Consider the following 18,979-nt stretch of genomic DNA (forward strand, 5'->3'; position numbering starts at 1 on the left):
ATAGAGAAAAGGAGTAAAATATCAATGAGTACTTGAATTTGCAACTAGTTTTGAGTAGCTGAAGGAATTACTCACATGTGCACCTATCTTAAGGATGGAAGACCTAAATAAATATTTTGTAGTTTTCCTTTATACTTGTAAATAGGGACCTAGCAAAGTCCTGATGCAAGATGGACATGTGGTTTGCTATGAGTCAAGGAAATTGAATGAGCATGAGAAAACTTGTTACCCTCATCCTAGAACTTTCAAAAATAGTGCACACCCTAAATATGTGGAGGCACTATTTATTGGGGAGAAGCTTTGTGCTGATGATAGGCCATGGGGGTTTGAAATATCTATTTGATCAACCCAAATTAAATTCTAGATAGAAAAGGTGGTTTAATTCGATCAATGAATTTGATTATAAGACACATCAAAGGAAAAGAAAATAAGTGGCAGATGTTGTTAGGATATTCCGAAACATAGGAAATAGTTAAGTACAACTTGGTCTAGTATAGAGTTAGGTAAAGTGTGTTTCTTTACTATGTACATTTTGTAACTTACAATCTGACGGTCACGATATGTAGTGATTCGACGGTTCATTCTCTCCTCGGTATTACCGACACTTGATCTGTGGCTTAACACCCGATTGGTCCATGATCTCTATTTAAAGAGCATGGAGGGTCATTTCTAGGTTAACCGTTCATGAGAGAAGCTTATGTAAATTTTCATTCTTTTATTAATAAATTGCCTGAAGTGGCTGTGTTGGCTCAGGCCGTGGACTGTTTCCCTCTTTGAGGGTTTTAACTAGGTCAAAAGTACTGGTGTATTGATCTGCGATCTGTTTGTGAGCGGTGTCCTTTGGTGTTCTGTCTGAGGAACTTACCCTGTAAATTCCTACATGGTATCAGAGCTATTTGAGGGCCGCGTCCGTTGGTGATCCAAATCTGAAGCCGGTAGAACTGCATCCGACTACTGTTTCCTAGATCTACTGTTTTTGACTACTTTCGGGCCGAGAGGACTGCTCTGTTGTGTTGGGAGCATCTGTTCCAGTGAGGAACCCCTTTCGTTTCATGCGAAAAGGTTTCCGGTAGCCCTAGCTGCATCATTTTTAAGATCTGGAGGTATATAGTGTTTATTTGCAGTTTACAGTTATTTTCTCTCTGTTTATTTCAGTTTTCGGTTTATTTAGCTTTTTTATTACCGGATCTATACCTTTCATTTCTGCGTATGCTCTTTGCCCTGCGACTCTGTGCGATCTGGGCAAATCAAAAACAGAAAGGAAGGATTTTTCTCATGCGTATGCTCTTTTCCGCTGCGCCTTAGTGTGATCTCAGAAAATCAGAAACATTGAGGAAAATATTTAGTTTCCGGCTAAAGCTAACTTCGAGCTGCAAGGTTCGTTTTTGAAAATATTTATTTTCTGGCTAAAGCTAACTTCGAGCCGCAAGGTTCGTTTTTTTTTTTTTGTATTTCCGTGTTGGGTTTTGTGTTTTTTGTTTTGTAGGGAAAAAGAGCTTTCTCAAAGCAAGCACGCAACCTAAAGCATCAACCCCCCCCCCCCCCCTCCCCCCCCCCTCTCTCTCTCTCTCTCAAACTTTTTGTATAGCTCACTTGGTGCAAAGCTAATTTATGAGAGTAGAGGTCTTGGGTTCAAGTCTCCATTTTGTGGGGGTGGATTTTTCATTTCCGCACATTCCCGCACTTCGTCGGCGACTTCATCAAATTTTTTTCAAAAAGCCATAACTTCTTCATCTGGAAGCCATTTTCAGAACTGTTTTTTTTTGAAACTGTCTAATTTTTCGAGATCTTTCCATTGAAACACTTAGTTTCAGCATCTATAGCTTCAGTTTTTTTTTAAATGGAAAGTCCATGCCAAGTTATTCTTGACAGCACCAACTACTTCCAATGGTGGTCCTACATTGTGGATTTACTTAGAAGTAAAGGTCTTTACAGAATAGCCATAGGCCAAGAGACCAAACTGAAAGATGAAGACAAGGCAACTAAATGGGAAAATAGGCAAGACCAAGCACGTGGGTTGATAGGGATGTCTATTTCTCCAGATCTTAAATTCCATATTGCAGAACTTGATACTCCTGATGAAGCAATGAAACAGATTACTAAAGTCTTTGGAATTAAAAATGAACTTAAAGCCCATCAACTTGAAAATGAATTGCTTACATTGGACCCCAATAATTTTTCTTGCATTGAAGATTTTTTGTCTTGGAAGGTGTTAAGGTTAAGAAAGAAGATAGTAGCCTTATCTACTCCATTCTTACTAAGTTGGGACCAGCCTATTCTGTGTTTGTTTCCACCTTCCATTCTACAAGAGAAGCCTTCATTTCTCAAGGACAAGCCTACAAGTCCCCTTCCTTTGATTCCTTTTGTGATTCTTTAATAAGAGAACAATAAAAACTCTTACACCTTGGTCTTCTTCATCTTGGAAACTCTTCTAAGAAAGTGTTCGCCGCCCAGCAGCAACCAAATTCAAAGAATCCTAAGAAGTTGTATCCTAAAAGGAATGGTCCTAAACCAAACAAGGGTCCTAAGCAATTTCCGCCTCAAAATGAAAAATCATTTCAACAAAATGATAAGACAAATAAAAACAAATGGAAGAAGACTGATAGACATTGCAACTTTTGTAATCGAGATGGCCACTTAGAATCCAAATGCTTTAAGAAGATGGAAGCCTTGGAAGCAGTAATGAAGAAGCATAACATCCATTTGGAGCAATCTTCAACTTCAACTTCATCTTCAGGAATGACACTTTCTGCATGTGGTTGTCAAGCATCTCGGTCTAGCTATGCACTAAATGTATCTTCTTCTTCTCATTCTCATGAGTGGCTCATTGATTCTGGAGCTTCTTATCACATGGCCAAAAACAAAGTCATGTTTTCCTCTTTAAATGATTGTAACACCAAAAATATATATGTTGGTGATGATAGATCTCTTAGTGTTGTAGGGAATGGAACTGTTCATCTAGACAATGGTTAGTTTAATGATGTATTATGTGTTCCAACCTTATCCTGCAACCTTCTATCTGTATATCAGATAACCCATTCAGGTGAAGGTAAAATTGTTGAATTTTCACCTCACGATGTTGTAATTAAGGACCTAAGAGATCCTAGACAGATTTTAGCTACTGGCATTGCTGATGATTCTACAAGGTTGTATAAGTTTCACAACTTTGGGTCATCAAATCTTCCCTCAGTATTTGTTGCTCATAATGATGAACTGAGCAAACTTTGGCATGAGCGATTTGGTCACTTAAACTATCGCTCTCTTCAGAATCTATGTAAAGAAAATATGGTGACAGGTCTTCCAATGGTATCTTGCAGAGATGTTGTTTGTTCCGGATGTGTACTCGGAAAACATCATCGGGACAGTTTTGAAAAACGTGCCTCTTGGCACGCCTCATCCCCTTTACAGCTCATGCATAGTGATTTATGTGTTCCACTTCCAGTTGCTTCATTCTCTGGCTACAAGTATTTCTTAACTTTCATTGATGATTTCTCCAGATGCACTTGGGTATACTTCTTAAAACTCAAGAGTGAAGTATTTAACATGTTCTTGGCCTTTAAGGCCTTTGTTGAAAAACAATCTGGACATCAAATTCTTAAGCTAAGATATGATAATGGAGGAGAATATGTTAAAAACACATTCATCAACTTTTGCACTGAGAATGGAATTCAAATGCAACATACTGTTCCATATACTCCACAACAAAATGGTGTAACTGAAAGGAAGAATCGCACCTTAAAGAAAATGGCTAATTGTATGCTTCAATCTAAAGGACTTAGTCTTAATTATTGGGAAGAAGCAATTAACTGTGCAAATTACATAATAAATCACACTCCTACTAAGGTTTTAAAAAATATCACTCCAGAAGAAGCATGGAGCTCAATCAAACCAGATGTAAGTCACTTTCGTGTTTTTGGAAGAGAAGCATGGGCCCATATTCCAGATGAGAAACATAAAGCTTTAGAACCTAAGAGTGAAAAATGTATTTTTGTTGGATATTCTGAAGATGTCAAAGGATATAGACTTATTCCACTTAAGTCCAAAATCATTAGAAGAGATGTAAAGTTTGTTGAAAATATATCGGCCTGCGAGCCTAGTTCGGCGGATGTGCCACCTCTCCCTATCTCTTCTACTTTTGAAAATATTTCTTCTTCAGATGATGAAAGCGAGGATGAAAATCCTCCCCCACCTTCTCAGGATCCTCCTTCAGCTCCTCAGCTTCCAAAATGGGTCTGTGCTACTCGGGATGCAGCAGGTGATCTTGCCGATGATCTTACAGATCAGTGACGTACACATTCTCAGTTCGAGAGAGCCTCTTCTTTACTGGCTCAAGCTTCAGTGAATTATGATCCTGACACCTTTGCAGAAGCTTTAGGCCATCCAGATTGGGAAGCAGCTATGAATGAAGAATATCATTCATTATTGGCAAATGATACAAGGGATCTTGTTCCTCTACCAAAGGGACGAAAACTTGTTAGATGCAAATGGGCTTACAGAACCAAGTATGGACCAGATGGGAAAGTTGATAAACATAAATCTCGTGTTGTTGCTAAGGGTTTTTCACAAGTTGAAGGCATTGACTATACTGAAACCTTCTCCCCTTTTGCCAAAATGAACTCTATCCGCCTTGTTCTTTCCCTTGCTGCCTCTTTCAAATGGGAGGTCCATCAGATGGATGTTAAATCCGCCTTCTTGCATGAAGAAATCTATATGGAACAACCTATTGGCTTTATACAAACAGACTCCAGCCTTGTATGTCGGCTTAAGAAATCCCTTTATGGCCTCAAGCAAGCTCCTCGAGCTTGGTATGCCAAAATGGATAACTTTCTTTTAGAAAATGGCTTTTCTAGGTGTCATTCTGACAATATTGTCTACACCAAGAAAGTGGGCAAGTCTCTTATCATTCTTGTTCTTTATGTTGATGATCTTATCCTGAATGGTAGTGATCCCAACCTTATAAACCATGTGAAGTCTAGCCTTAAAAGGAAGTTTGAAATGACAGACTTAGGACACTTATATTATTTTCTTGGTCTTCAAGTCTTGCAACCCAAGGAAGGTATTTCCCTTTCCCAATCCAAGTATGCCTGTGATATTCTACGCCATTTTCACATGGAAGACTGTAAGCCAGCCCCTTCTCCCTTTCAGTCTGGAGTCAAAATTTCAGTCACTTGTACTTCTCCTGAAGTTGATGCTACCTTATACCATCAACTTGTAGGAAAACTTTTGTATCTAACCCATACTCGTCCTGACCTTTCCTTTGCTGTTGGCCTTGTTGCTCGGTTTATGAAAAACCCACATGAAAGTCATTGGAAAGCAGCTAAAATAATACTTCGTTATGTTTGAGGTACAGTTCAGTTTGGGATTCATTACAGTGCCGAAGCATCTCCTCTATTGGTTGGTTTCACTGATTCCGATTGGGCTGGTGACCCTGATGATCAGAAGTCTACTGCAGGTTATGTGTTCACTCTTGGTTCATGACCTATTACATGGGCTTGCAAGAAACAAGGTGCCATTTCTCTTTCTTCAGCAGAAGCAGAGTATCGTGGTGTCGTAGAAGCTAGTAAGGAAGCCTTGTGGCTTCGTTAGATCCTGTCAGAGTTTGGCTTTCAGCAGCAGCATCTGACTACACTTTGGTGTGATAATCAAAGTGCCATTCAACTATGCAAAGATCCAGTCCAACATCAGCGCAGCAAACACATTGAACTGCACATGCACTTCATCAGAAAGCTCATTCATGACCATGTTCTTGAAGTGCAATATTGTTCAACAGATGATCAAGTTGCGGACATCTTTACAAAGGTTCTCACAGAGGCGAAGTTCACTACACTTCGGTTTATGGTTGGAGTTCAGGAAGTTGTCACTAAGGGGGGATAGGCTCTAGTGCCTCCTTCCTTCTCCTATTGTGTCATATTTGTAAATCCTTCAATCCTATCCCAAGTTGTTCTTAAGGGGGGATGTTAGGATATTCCGACACATAGGAAATAGTTAAGTACAACTTGGTCTAGTATAGAGTTAGGTAAAGTGTGTTTCTTTACTATGTACATTTTGTAACTTACAATCTGACGGTCACGATATGTAGTGATCCGACGGTTCATTCTCTCCTCGGTATTACCGACACTTGATCCGTGGCTTAACACCTGATTGGTCCATGATCTCTATTTAAAGAGCATGGAGGGTCATTTGTAGGTTAACCATTCATGAGAGAAGCTTATGTAAATTTTCATTCTTTTATTAATAAATTGCCTGAAGTGGCCACGTTGGCTCAGGCCGTGGACTGTTTCCCTCTTTGAGGGTTTTAACCACGTCAAAAGTACTGGTGTATTGATCTACGATCTGTTTGTGAGCGGTGTCCTTTGGTGTTCTGTCTAAGGAACTTACCCTGTAAATTCCTACAGATGCACTCAGTAGGAGTCTACAAGAGGTTCACCTGGCAACATTGAGTAATTGCACAATTGACCTCAAGGAAAGGATTAAAAAAACACTATCTCATGATGAACATTACCAGCACGTAAATGCATTTCTGCAGAAAGATTCAGAAGTAGCCAAGAGAAAAAATACTAGCTCACTGATGATAGCATATTGTTTCTAAAAAATAGAAAGTATGTGCCTAATGTAGCCAATCTAAGGAGGCTTGTGATGGATTGATTACAGAAAATACCTTACTCAAGTCATCTTGGTTACCAAAAGATGATAACAACCATGAATAATGGGTATTATTGGATAGGATTGAATAAGGATGCCACTAAATATATTGCCAAGTGCTTGGAGTGCCAACAAGTAAAAGTAGAATGTAGGCATCTAGTAAGATTGCTGCGACAAATCCTAGTCCCTGAGTGGAAGTGGGAAGTCATATATATGGATTTCACTACAGGATTTCCAAAGACAGTCAAACAACATGATGTTATTATAGTGGTGTTGGACATGTTGAGTAGGGAAGCACACTTAATTGTTGTCAAGTGCGCTAAAAAAGCTATTTATATATCCCAAATATTCATGAAGGATATCTTAAAAACTACATGGTACGCCCAAAAATATTATATTAGACCCAGATTCTAAGTTCAATTCTAACATTTGGAAGTCGATGTTTTGTGGTTTTGGAACCCAACTAGATTTCAGAACTACCTACCATCCTTAGACAAATGGTCAAACAAAAAGGGTGAAAATAATATTTGAGGACATGTTGAGAATGTAGGTCATGCATTAGCCAAAGAAGTGGGAATATTTCTTACCACCAGTGAAGTTTTCATATAATAATGGATATTAGGAGTCACTGGGAATGAGACATTTTGAATCATTTTATGGCTATAAATGCAACACTCCTATCAGTTGGGATGACCTTATGAACATAGTGTTGAAAATGGCAACAAGAAATTTTAAAAACAGAAGTGCTAAAAATAGCACTTCTATAAATAGCAGTTTGGGTACCAGTGCTGGATTGAGCAACAGGGAATGAAAAATGGAAGTGCTACAAATAGCATTGCTATTTTTAGCAGTTCGGGATGGATTCCAATTTTAGTCAATCCCTGGACTAAAATAGGAAGTAAAATTCGAATTTGAACTTAACAGTTGTTTGAAAAATAAATTAATTAATTCACCATGAGTTAATTAGTTGTGAAAAATCAAACATGAAGTCTATGTGAGGACATGCAACAATTTCTCTATTAATTGAGGAATTTATCCATCAGTTAAAGAGATAAGGATGAGTTCTAATTTGAGTTGTAATTAGTTGGCTCAGTTCACTAAGTCAAGTCCAGTTAGATTGATTTAAACAATTTGTTTAAATTAATGTGAGTTCAGTTAGTTAATACATGCTTGCATATAACTGCTGCACTTCAGATAACTGAATATCCTCTCATGAATAACTCTTGCATGTCAGTTTAGATAGAAGCCCAGTTGAGATCAGAGGAGGGACGATGTACTATCAGTTGGATGGATTTTTTCCTATAAAGGAAGCTCATCCATGGAGAAGGATTTATCTCCTTCAGGATTGCACAGTTGGATCAGAGGTTAGTGAGTGTGTGAAGAGGCAAATTCACACAAGTGGCTGCACTGGACCCCAAGGAAAATTGCGCAAAGAAATAGGAGGCTTGGAGGGAAGAGGAGAAGGTTTGAGAGAGGCCTTTGACTGTCTATGAGCAGTAGAGGAATTGTAGAGAGAGCAGGATAGCTTATGAGTTGATTCTTTTTGTAATCCAGACTATATTTCCACTTGTATGATAATACAGAGATTGGGGTTTTAGGCTGATGTTTTCCCCGGGTTATTTCTTCTATGTTATGTGTGATTGATTTCTTATTATCAGTTATATGTGTTCAATTGATCTTGCTCAATTTGATTAAGCTTCCACATAATTGGTTGTAGAAGTAGATCAAGTATTTTGCTTTCGTATATTACATTATCAGGTGATCTACAATGGGAATTTCTACATGGTATTAGAGCAAAGGTGATCAAGGCGAAGAACAATATACAAGAAGGGAGAAGTTCAAAGTTTTTTATTCCTGAATATAGAAATCAAGTTCTTATCACATCTCTATTTCACCTATGGCATTCAGTGGTTTAAGACTCAATTATGCCCTTGATGGCAGCTCAAATTATATAGCTTGGAAGGATTGCATGGAGGCAGTGTTTGAGGATAACGGTATAAAGGACTTCATTGATCAAGAAGTCCCCAAGCCGACTGATGATACTCAATTGGCGGAATGGAAGAAATGTGTGGCTAGAGCAAGGAGAATCCTTTTGGAGGGAGTTCAAGACCACATAGTCTCGAGTCTCCATGGGAAGAAGACACCATTTTCAATGTCGAAAACATTGAAAGATCTATATCAGAATAACAACGATTAGAGGAAGCTGGCGCTGAAAGACAAGCTTCGGAAGATCAAGTGTGAAAAGGGCGACATGATCTCTACGTATCTGAACAAGCTCACCACGTGCAGGGATGAGCTTGGAAGTGTAGGGATCATGACAGTTGATGATGACATGGTGAGTCTTGCACTCCTCAGTCTTCTTAAGAGCTGGCATAGCTACCAGGACTCAGTTAATGGAAGAGAGAAACTGCTAGATTGGGAATGACTTTGGTCGGATCTTATGCAGGAGGAGATAAGAAGAAACACCAGAGATGGCTCTTCATCCATGGAGGATGAAGAAAAATGCGCCTTAGCGAGTAAGGTGAAGAAGGGGAAGGAGAAGGATTCTCTTTCCCAATCCAGTTCTTTCCAAGGTGGGAAGAAGTTTGAAAAATCAAAAGTGTGATGCTTTCGTTGTCATGAGGTGGGCAATTTTACTACAAATTGTCCACTGAGGAAATCCAAGAAGGGATCCATGGAAGCATCAGAAGGTGAGGCACTGGCCTCATAGTTCGAGTTGGATTTTACACTATTCGCATGCATGGTGGGAAGTGGTTGGTTTCTTGACAGTGGAGTTTCTTTCCACATGACCGACAACAAGAGTTTGTTCAGTACTTTGGAGGAGAAAGATCTCCAGATACTCATAGCGATGGGTAATGATGAAAAGTATAGTGTCTTAGGTGTAGGCATGGTTATTTTTTAAAGGGAGCATGGAGCTCGCATTACCTTGACCGATGTCAAGTATGTACCAGGACTAAAGATAAATTTGGTGTCAATCGCAATGCTGGAAGACAGAGGCTATGATGTAGTCTTCAGTAAGGGAAAGGTTTTCCTTAGGCACATCATCACTAGATAGGTGAAGCAGATTGGTTCATGGGTCAAGAACCTATATGCTCTTGAGGTTCAAGATGCATGCAAAGCCTTGAGGAGCAAGGCAACTGATGGAGACTTGGTGGTTGAGAGGGAGAGTACATTACCTCTCAACATGCAGCCCAGAAGAAGTCTGAGATGATTGTGGAGGAGCCACGATTGGTGAAGCAGCTTCAGGAGGTTGTGGAGTAGCCACAACTGGAGAAGTTGAGAGGAGATCGAGTAGAGACATCTACTCATGCAGAGACCTCTAGTAGGGGGAAATTTCAAGCTAGGTGGGTAGAGGGATCACATGCATCCATACCTCCAGGTAGGAGGTGGGGCAATGTGGAGTGATCGTCCCAAGAAGGCTGGAATAGGGGCAGGATCCTTGAGGTACCCAACCTCTTTGATTCGACTTTGCTACAGGAGCCCCGACAAGGAGTAGCAGGACTGGCTGAGTGGGTAGAGATAGATGCGGATGGAGTGACAGAGAGAGCTACAGTGCAGGAGTCCCAAGACTATGTAGAGCTAGCAAGCTGCAACAATGCGAGAGGCACAGGAGTGTTGCACCAGTGCAGGATGGCACAGAGAGGTGTGCAACGGTGCGAGATGCATGGAGTGTTGTAGCAGCTCAGAGGTCAGAGAGGGAGCACTTGTCAGCAGCAGGTAGAGCTTCAACATCAGAGTATGTTTCTAGCCCAACAGAGAGGTTAGTTGGGAGTTTTTTTTTGTTTCTAGAGTTGTTGGAGCAACCACACTTGGTAGAAGTGTTGCATGCAGAACATTCCAAAGGTACAAGATCGGGTTCGAGTTGAATGCCTTTCTTGTTGAGAGGGAGTGTTGAAAATGGCAACAAGAAATGCTAAAAATAGAAGTGCTAAAAATAGCACTGCTATAAATAGAAGTTTGGGTACCAGTGTTGGATTGAGCAACAGGGAATGAAAAATGGAAGTGCTAAAAATAACATTTCTATTTTTAGCAGTTCGGGATGGATTCCAATTTTAGTCAGTCCCTGGACTAAAATAAGAAGTAAAATTCGAATTTGAACTTAACAGTTGTTTGAAAATAAATAAATTAATTCACCATGAGTTAATTAGTTGTGAAAATCAAACATGAAGTCTATGTGAGGACATGCAACAATTTCTCTATTAATTGAGAAATTTATCCATCAGTTAAAGAGATAAGGATGAGTTCTAATTTGAGTTGTAATTAGTTGGCTCAGTTAACTGAGTCAAGTCCAGTTAGATTGATTTTTACAGTTTGTTTAAATTAATGTGAGTTCAGTTAGTTAATGCATGCTTGCATATAATTGCTGCACTTTAGATAACTGAATATTCTCTCATGAATAACTCTTGCATGTCAGTTCAGACAGAGACCCAGTTGAGATCAGAGAAGGGACAATGTACTATAAGTTGGATGGATTTTTTCCTATAAAGGAAGCTCATCCAGGGAGAAGTATTTATCTCCTTCAGGATTGCACAGTTGGATCAGAGGTTAGTGAGTGTGTGAAGAGGCCAATTCACACAAGTGGCTACACTGGACCCCAAGGAAAATTGCGCAAAGAGATAGGAGGCTTGGAGGGCAGAGGAGAAGGTTTGAGACAGGCCTTTGACTGTCTATGAGTAGCAGAGGGATTGCAGAGAGAGCAAGATAGCTTGTGAGCTGATTCCTTTTGTAATCTAGACTATATTTCCACTTGTATGGTAATACAGAGATTGGGGTTTTAGGCTGAGGCTTTCCCCGGGTTGTTTATTCTGTGTTACGTGTGATTGATTTCTTCTTATCAGTTATATGTGTTCAATTGATCTTGCTCAATTCGATTAAGCTTCCGCATAATTGGTTGTAGAAGTAGATCAAGTATTTTGCTTTAGTATATTGCAATATTAGGTGATCTACAGTGGGAATTTCTACACATGGTAGCTCTCAGGTCGGATATGCTAAAAGAAATGGAGCAGAAAGTGGTCAAGATAATACAAAAGTTAAAGGCATCCCAGGATAGGAAAAAGAGTTATGAAAAATATTAAAGGATGCATAAGGAATTCTAAGTGGGAGAGCATGTGTATCTCCACTTCAGATCCAAAAAAGGATCACTAAAAGTGGGGTCTTCTACTAAGTTAGCACTAAGATATTGTTGACCTTTTTAGATCTTGGAAAGAGTGGGGCCAGTGGCTTATTGATTGGCCTTGCCACCCACAATGAATTCCTATAATGTTTTTCATGTCTCTTTTCCTAAGAAATATGTACATGATGCTAATCACATAGTTGATTTGTTTGTCATATAGGTTGAACCAAGGGAGGATTCTAGCCAAGACCACTATATATCTTGGACCGGAGCTGTTACACTAAAAAATGTCACCATGACCACTTACAGTTAGTATGGCTCAAATCAACAGTCATGCTACCCTCTTAGGCAAGTCTTATGCCTCTGTTATCCATCTCAAACTCAAAGAAGAGAGAAAGTCTTGTAAAAAATATGTTTATCTCTGGGGTCGCAGGTTCTCTCTAGCCTCACCTGCGGGGACGCTGACCATGTTCACAAAAGGTGCATCCTTGGACGCTCTGTATGTTAAGGGACAGGTACGTCCTTCTGTAAAAGGCAAAATGCGCGAGTTTCATCTTAAAAAAGTTACTTGTGGTTACTTCTAGAACTTTCTAGAGGTCGGTTTGATGATTTGGATGCGCCTCCAGTTGGTTCATGTATCTCTATTAAGGGGGAACTTATCCCATCAATAAGGGAGCTATCCCACCCAAAGAGGGGGATTATCCCATTGATGGTGGACCTGAATAACCTCTTTACAACACTATAAATAAAGACATTGAGCCAGAGGGAGGGGAGGTTGGAGCTATACATTTTCTTTGGGTAAATGCTGCAGGAATTAGGACTCCCATTTAGAACCTTGTGAGGAGAGATTGTCTTTGCTTGATTCTACTTGGAAGTGGGTGAGCTTTGTCAAAGTAGAGGAAAACCCTTGATGGACCCTGGGAGGAACTTGCACAACACCAAGGCCAGGTTGTAAGAGTTTCTTTGTTTCGTTATTAATACAAACTGGTTTATTTTTCTCAATAGCTTGTGTTAATGAGTTATTTCATGTGTTCCTTGGTCTGCATGTTGAATATATGTTTTATTATATGAAATGCAAGTGCTTGGTAATTGTTTGATTGTTTGTGGTTGCAGGAATTGACTTGAAGGAGGAGCTCATCCGGATCGGCAAGGACGGACTACAACAACCGCGTTTTGGAATAAGGTAAGCCTAAACACTTGTAGTTTTCATGTTTTAAAAGGTATATTTAGAGAAAGATCACTCCATTTTGTCTTGTTTGTCGCTAGAGAGTTTAGACTCCTAGGGAGGTCAGTTGTGTCCGCACAAACGACTTTTTCCGCCACGACAAATTGGCGACTCCGCTGGGGAATCCATTAATGAGAGAGTCTTTTCCTTTGTGTGAACTTTGCTCTGTGAAAATCACTTTTATTTTCTGGTTTTTGACTGTGAGAATTAGTATTTGGGTGGCTTAGCTTCAGATTTAGTTAGATTTGGTTTTTCTCAACTTTTCCAGAAGGACGCACCCTCTGAGTACTGCACAGTGCGTCTTTGGACGCGCTGTTGCCGTTTGCACAGAGCGGGCCCGCACCTGTTATAACGGGTTGCCTGCGTCTTCCTGTAAAATTTAGGAAAATTCCATTTTTTGCTTTAATTGCTTTTAGATTTTGATTTTTCTTAGTGTTTTCTACCCAGATCCTTTAGTACCCTGTCAAGAATTTTCACCTAGACTTGTTTTGTGAGCTTTGAGTGTTTTAGTGGATTTCAACGAAGTTTAGGCCTAGGGTTTGATTTTTCAATAGGTCCTGTAGTGACTTTGACGGTAGAAAGTTGTCCAGCCTTAGATCTCTCTGGTTAGTCAGCCTTCTTAGAAGTCGGGCCTGTCGTAAAGTCTCCTTGTGTGAGCAGCTTGCCATTTAAGTTGTTTTGGGTCAAATTTCGAATTACTTGTTTATAAAGTGTTGATTTCCATTTTACAAAAGAACAAAAAGATTAGAGTTTTGTTTTGACTAGTTTTTGGTTCTGCAATAAGCTAGTCCTTGATTTGATTGTGATCAAGTAAAACACCTTAGAATAATCATTGTTGGTTTTGGCCTCGTTAAGATTGCTTAGAGTAAATTTATCTTTTAGTTTGCTTATGAGTGCATTTTCATAGATTTTAATAGTTGTTAAGATTGATTTTTGGTTATATTAGATTTATTTGCTTTATTAAAAGAAAAATACAAAAACATCTTCTTTAAAAGTCTTGTTTCAAGTAGCTTTTTGTTTTTGAAAGAGAAAAAGAGTTTTTTCGTGCATGTAAAGAGCGGTCATGTTTTTTATGCTTGGAAAAGACAAACGAATTGTTTCTTTGATTGTCTTCAATTAAGAAGTTGCTTTTATAAAGATTGCATTCTCTCAACTTTTTAGTTAAGCAATTCATCGAAAAAGTAAAGTAGTGGGTAAATCATCCTAGGTGCATTTTGTAGTGGTTTTGAGTCGAGTCAACACACCACTGGTTTCACTTCCATCACCTTTTGACTTAAGAAACAACCTTAAAAGTAACGCTTAAATTAAAATCAATCTAGTAATTTTTATTTTTCTAGGGCTCTGAAACACCAACATAGCTTAGGCTAGGGTCTTGGAGTAGGTGAGTACTTAACTCTCCAAGACTACAAAACCAAACAGATAGTTTATCTTGAGTAGATTAAATCCAATTGTTTCAGTTATACTCTGGGAAAGCTCCTCTTAAAGGAGAAGCACGAGCTCGTGTCCGAACCAGTGAGGGGATCATTCCTCCCTCGTTGGGAACGACGCCAGACAGTACGTATTACAAACGGTAAACCTCGGATTAACCATTGTCGAGGAGCCAGGGGTCACTTATCGGTAAACCTTGGATTGTTGTCAAGGAGCCGGTAAGGGGATTGGAGCTTGCTACTCTGCCCTTGCGTGCTGTCGGAGTTTAGACTGTTCCCCCAGGTGTAATTGTTGTGATTGGTAACTTTAGTGACCATAATCTTTAGGGTTCTACCGAGGTGACGGTGGAGGGAAGGTCCCACTGTACCTGGAGCAGACGTCGGTTATACTCACTTGGATTTTCCGGGGGGTTCACTTCACTTCGAGACGGTTAAAGTGGAGGAACTTGTGCCGGTCTATTCATTAAGCAGGTTGCCGGGGTAACTGTTCCACCCGCCATTTCTGTACTGAATCCTGCGAGGTTGGGCCTAATCACCAACTAGCGCTTTTGGTCCGGAAGACTACTGTTTGTGTGTGGTTTGACGCTCTAGATTATTTAGGCGTGTGCTTCAAATTTGTTTGCTTCTTTAGAAGACTTTAGGTGGTTTGATTTGAAATTTTTTACTTTGTTTTCGTGTGTTGTAGTTAAAAATCTTTAATTGTGGCGGAATTACCGAGACAGTCCCGTAGACTTCGGGGCCAGTCTCCTGAATTTGTTTCTGTGGCCGAATTGTTGAGAAGATCCCGTAGACTTAGGGGATCCCCTCCTCGAGACGACCCGGGTAATTTAGAAGGGTTAAAGGTCCTTGTAACTCCTCCTAGTGACAGTAGAGTAGGTTCACCTGAAGAAGGAGAATCTTCCTTGGTAGTCCATCCAGATTACCAAAGTTTAGAAACAGGTTACAATCCCGAAACTGTTACAGTTTCCGAGCTTGCTGGTAGTTTTTCATCTGCCAGTGAAACAGGCGAAGAACCTGAAATTTCCGAACCTGTTACTCCAACTTCTAGTGTCCCTGATTCACCGAGAATAGAAAGAATTATCACCGAAAATCTACCTTCTGGTTTGATTGCTATAGAAGAACTTGCTCCAGAAGAAGATATAGGTGTCTCTCACCTTGAAGGTCAACTTACTATTGATCTAAGGGAGCGTGAATCCATCTTTTACAGTCCTCCTAGAAGTACTTCTTGGTACCTTGCGTTAACCAATTTTTTAGACAACTCAGTCGGTTTTTCCACACCTCGTACTCCTTTTCCACCCGGAGGTATTCATACTCCTGTAAATATGTCTGGTCAGTCGTCCGTGTTTACACAAAGTCCTGAATCTTTTTTACACGGCGGTCCTTCTGTCCCACTGGGTATCAGTCACTTTCTGGTACCTTTGCGGGGGCATCTCCTCAACCCATTGATCATGGGTTATTTGCTGGAAACAGTGGTAATATACCATTGGGTGTAGGAGACATTTACATGATGTCAGGTTCAGTTCCCGTTTCCCAACCTCAAGGTGGCCAATTACCGCCTGGGGGGCAACCTCAAGGTACACAAATTGTGTCTGGGGGGCAACCTCAAAGTCAGTATGTACCTATGGTGCAATACTTACCTCAAGGTCAACCTCAGCCTCAATATGTACCCCAAGGTCAACCTCAGTATCAATATCAACCTCAAAGTTATCAACCTCAAGGATACCAACCTCAAGGTCAAGGTCAACCCCAGTATCAGTATTTACCTCAAGGTTATCAACCTCAAGGTCAATACTCAAGTCAAGGTTATCAACCGCCTCAAGGTCAGTCATATGTTCCAAGTATGGGAACTGCACCTTACAATTATCAATCCTACCCTCAATCTGGTTATGGATCTCAGTACCCTCAACCTGTTACGGGTCAGTACCCTGGAATGTTAGTGTGGGATCCCTCACAGGGTCAACAGGTGTTGCAGCCAAGTGTACAGATGCTTCCTCAAGCTGGACAACCCGTAGTTTCTGGTCCAACCCAGCAACCGCAACCTGTCCAGCCCAATGTTCAAACTTCTGTAGCTTCGGTAGTTACTCAGCCGCAATTGCACCTAGTACTCCATCTCAAACGGCTGCTGCAACTACCGCTACATCTACCATACTTACTTCTGGAGTATCGACGGCTCCAGTTTCTACTGTCCCTGTTACCGCACCTCAGACATCTTTACCGTTGTCTGGATCTACGATTCAAACCACGGTCCAGATGCCTGTAGGTCAGCCTGGTATAAGTACGGTTGTGACTACTCAACCTCAATTTGTTCAACCTCCGTACCAGGGACAGTACCAACCTGGGCAAGCTGTCCAACAACCGGTTTACCAGTATCAACCGTATCCTGGGTACACTTATCAACAACCTCAACAACCCCAGTACGGTCCGGTTAATCCTGGTTTTCCAGGAGGATATAATATCCCAAATGCGACTCCTGTTCCTAGTTATCCTGGATATCCTCCTCCTGGGGCTGGTATTGTGACCCAGAGTTTTAGAGATCCTAACCGGCAGTTACCGTTTATTGCAACTTTAGATTTACCCGACTTGACGCGCCTAACGAACGATCCAATTCAATATCTTCAGTTCTGGCCGCCAATGCCAAATAAGTTGCCCAGTGATATACCCAAGTTCGAAGGTAAGTCTGGAGAGGATCCGTCCAATCATGTGATGACTTACCACCTCTGGTGTGCTTCGAATTCTATCTCAGATGATTCCATCCGCTTACGTCTTTTCCAGCGTACACTCATTGGTCTCGCGGCCAAGTGGTACATTGAGTTACCACGGGCCTCTTTTTACAACTTTAGCCAGTTAGCTACCTCGTTCTTAACTCACTTTCAGTTGCCGGTCAGATACGATAACGGCACGGAGTTATTAACTTCACTAAAACAATCGACGTCCACGTATATTTCTGATCACATTCATGAGTGGAGACGTCGAAGGCGATTAGTGAAAGTTTTTATCCCGGACCAAATCTTAGCTGAATGGTTTGTCAAATCATTATTACCGAAGATTACTGAAGATGTAGCTAAGGCCGGAGTAGTTACTGAGGAGCAAGTCATTGCTCAGGCACAATACCTTGACTTAGTTTACACTCAGTCGGGTACGTTACACGAGAAGATTCCGGATCTTCCAAAGTCGAATCAAATCGCTGCTGCTCCTTCGGGATCTCATGCCGCTGATGGTATGATTGGTATCGTGACTACGAAGAGTAAGAAGAAGTCTTCCAAGGCCTCCAATACTCCAATTATCACTTTGCCTGATTCTCCGACAGGAGAGTCTTCTCCTCCTGAACTTACCGCCGACATTCACGCTGTAGAGTCATCTACGGCCAAATCAAAAAACGGTGGAAAGAAGAAAGGAAAGAAGAAGGCTAAAGCAGACAAGGCTCCAAAGGAGAAAACTGAAAAGTCGGAAACCAATGACGAAAAACGCAAACCTCGATATCCTTGTCTTATTTGTGAAGAGGATCATTTTACGAGAGATTGCCCTCATCGGGCCGAGGTTGTAAAAATAGTCAAAGGTTCTCCCACTCCTGCTGTGTTAAAGAATCCATTTCCAGAGCAGGAGAATAAGATGATAGGTTCTTCTTCGAATGCCAGTGAAGAACCCATTTTGATGATGTCTCATGTGAGGATTGCGACTCGATCGCAAGATTATGGTAGTAAGGCTCCTGTTGATGGCAAGGAAGCAGAATCTTCTCACTCTAACCCATCAACCTCAGCTCCTGGTTCCGATCCACTACAGATCGAAAAACCTAACCCAGACTTAGTGATTAAGCCGCCCGCCAAGGGTGTACTTCGAAGGTCTGCTTTCAATCCACATGCGAGAGCAGCCCAGAATTACAACATTGTTGAGGACTTAGCTGTTTCACCTTCAGCAATGTCGGCACTCGAAGTGCTGCAATCATGTCCAGCACAACGGAAATTGCTTTTGTCGGCTATTGGAGCTGTCGATGTTCAGGACCCGAACCTAATGATCTTTGATCTAGAAAATAGTACACCACGTCTCCCCCATCAAATGGCTTTCCAAATTCCAGTGATAGTCAAAAACAGGCCTATTCATCGGACTGTGATTGATGAGGGAGCTTCTACGTGTATTATGTCGATTCAATGTTGGAGATCGCTTGGTTCTCCTTCGTTGAACCAATCCCCCACCATCCTTAAGGCCTTTGATGGCCGTGGGTTCCGTCCGTTTGGTATTCTACAAGAATTGCCTATAGGGGTTGAAGGTAAAACCGTTAGTCTGGATGTGGAAGTGGTTGATGCCCCTCTAGACTACAACCTTCTTTTGGGTCGAAGTTGGTCATATGCTATGACAGCGGTCGTTTCATCGGTCTTCAGAGTAATTAAGTTTCCACATAACGGTAAGATCGTGACTATTGATCAGCTGACATACTTTTCATCCGACCCAGCCTCTTCAGAGAGTATCCAGCATGTTGGTAAAACGACAATCCCTTATAGGGATGTTGGTGTAGGTTTAGTTAAGGATTCCGGTTTACTGGGAACTTTTCCTCTCCCTCCACTCAGTGCAGATCCT

The sequence above is a fragment of the Pinus tabuliformis genome, chromosome 5_1 (genome assembly GCF_031772625.1).
Source record: "Pinus tabuliformis cultivar Carrire ecotype Pingquan chromosome 5_1, CPIR1, whole genome shotgun sequence".
Lineage (NCBI taxonomy): Eukaryota > Viridiplantae > Streptophyta > Pinopsida > Pinales > Pinaceae > Pinus > Pinus tabuliformis.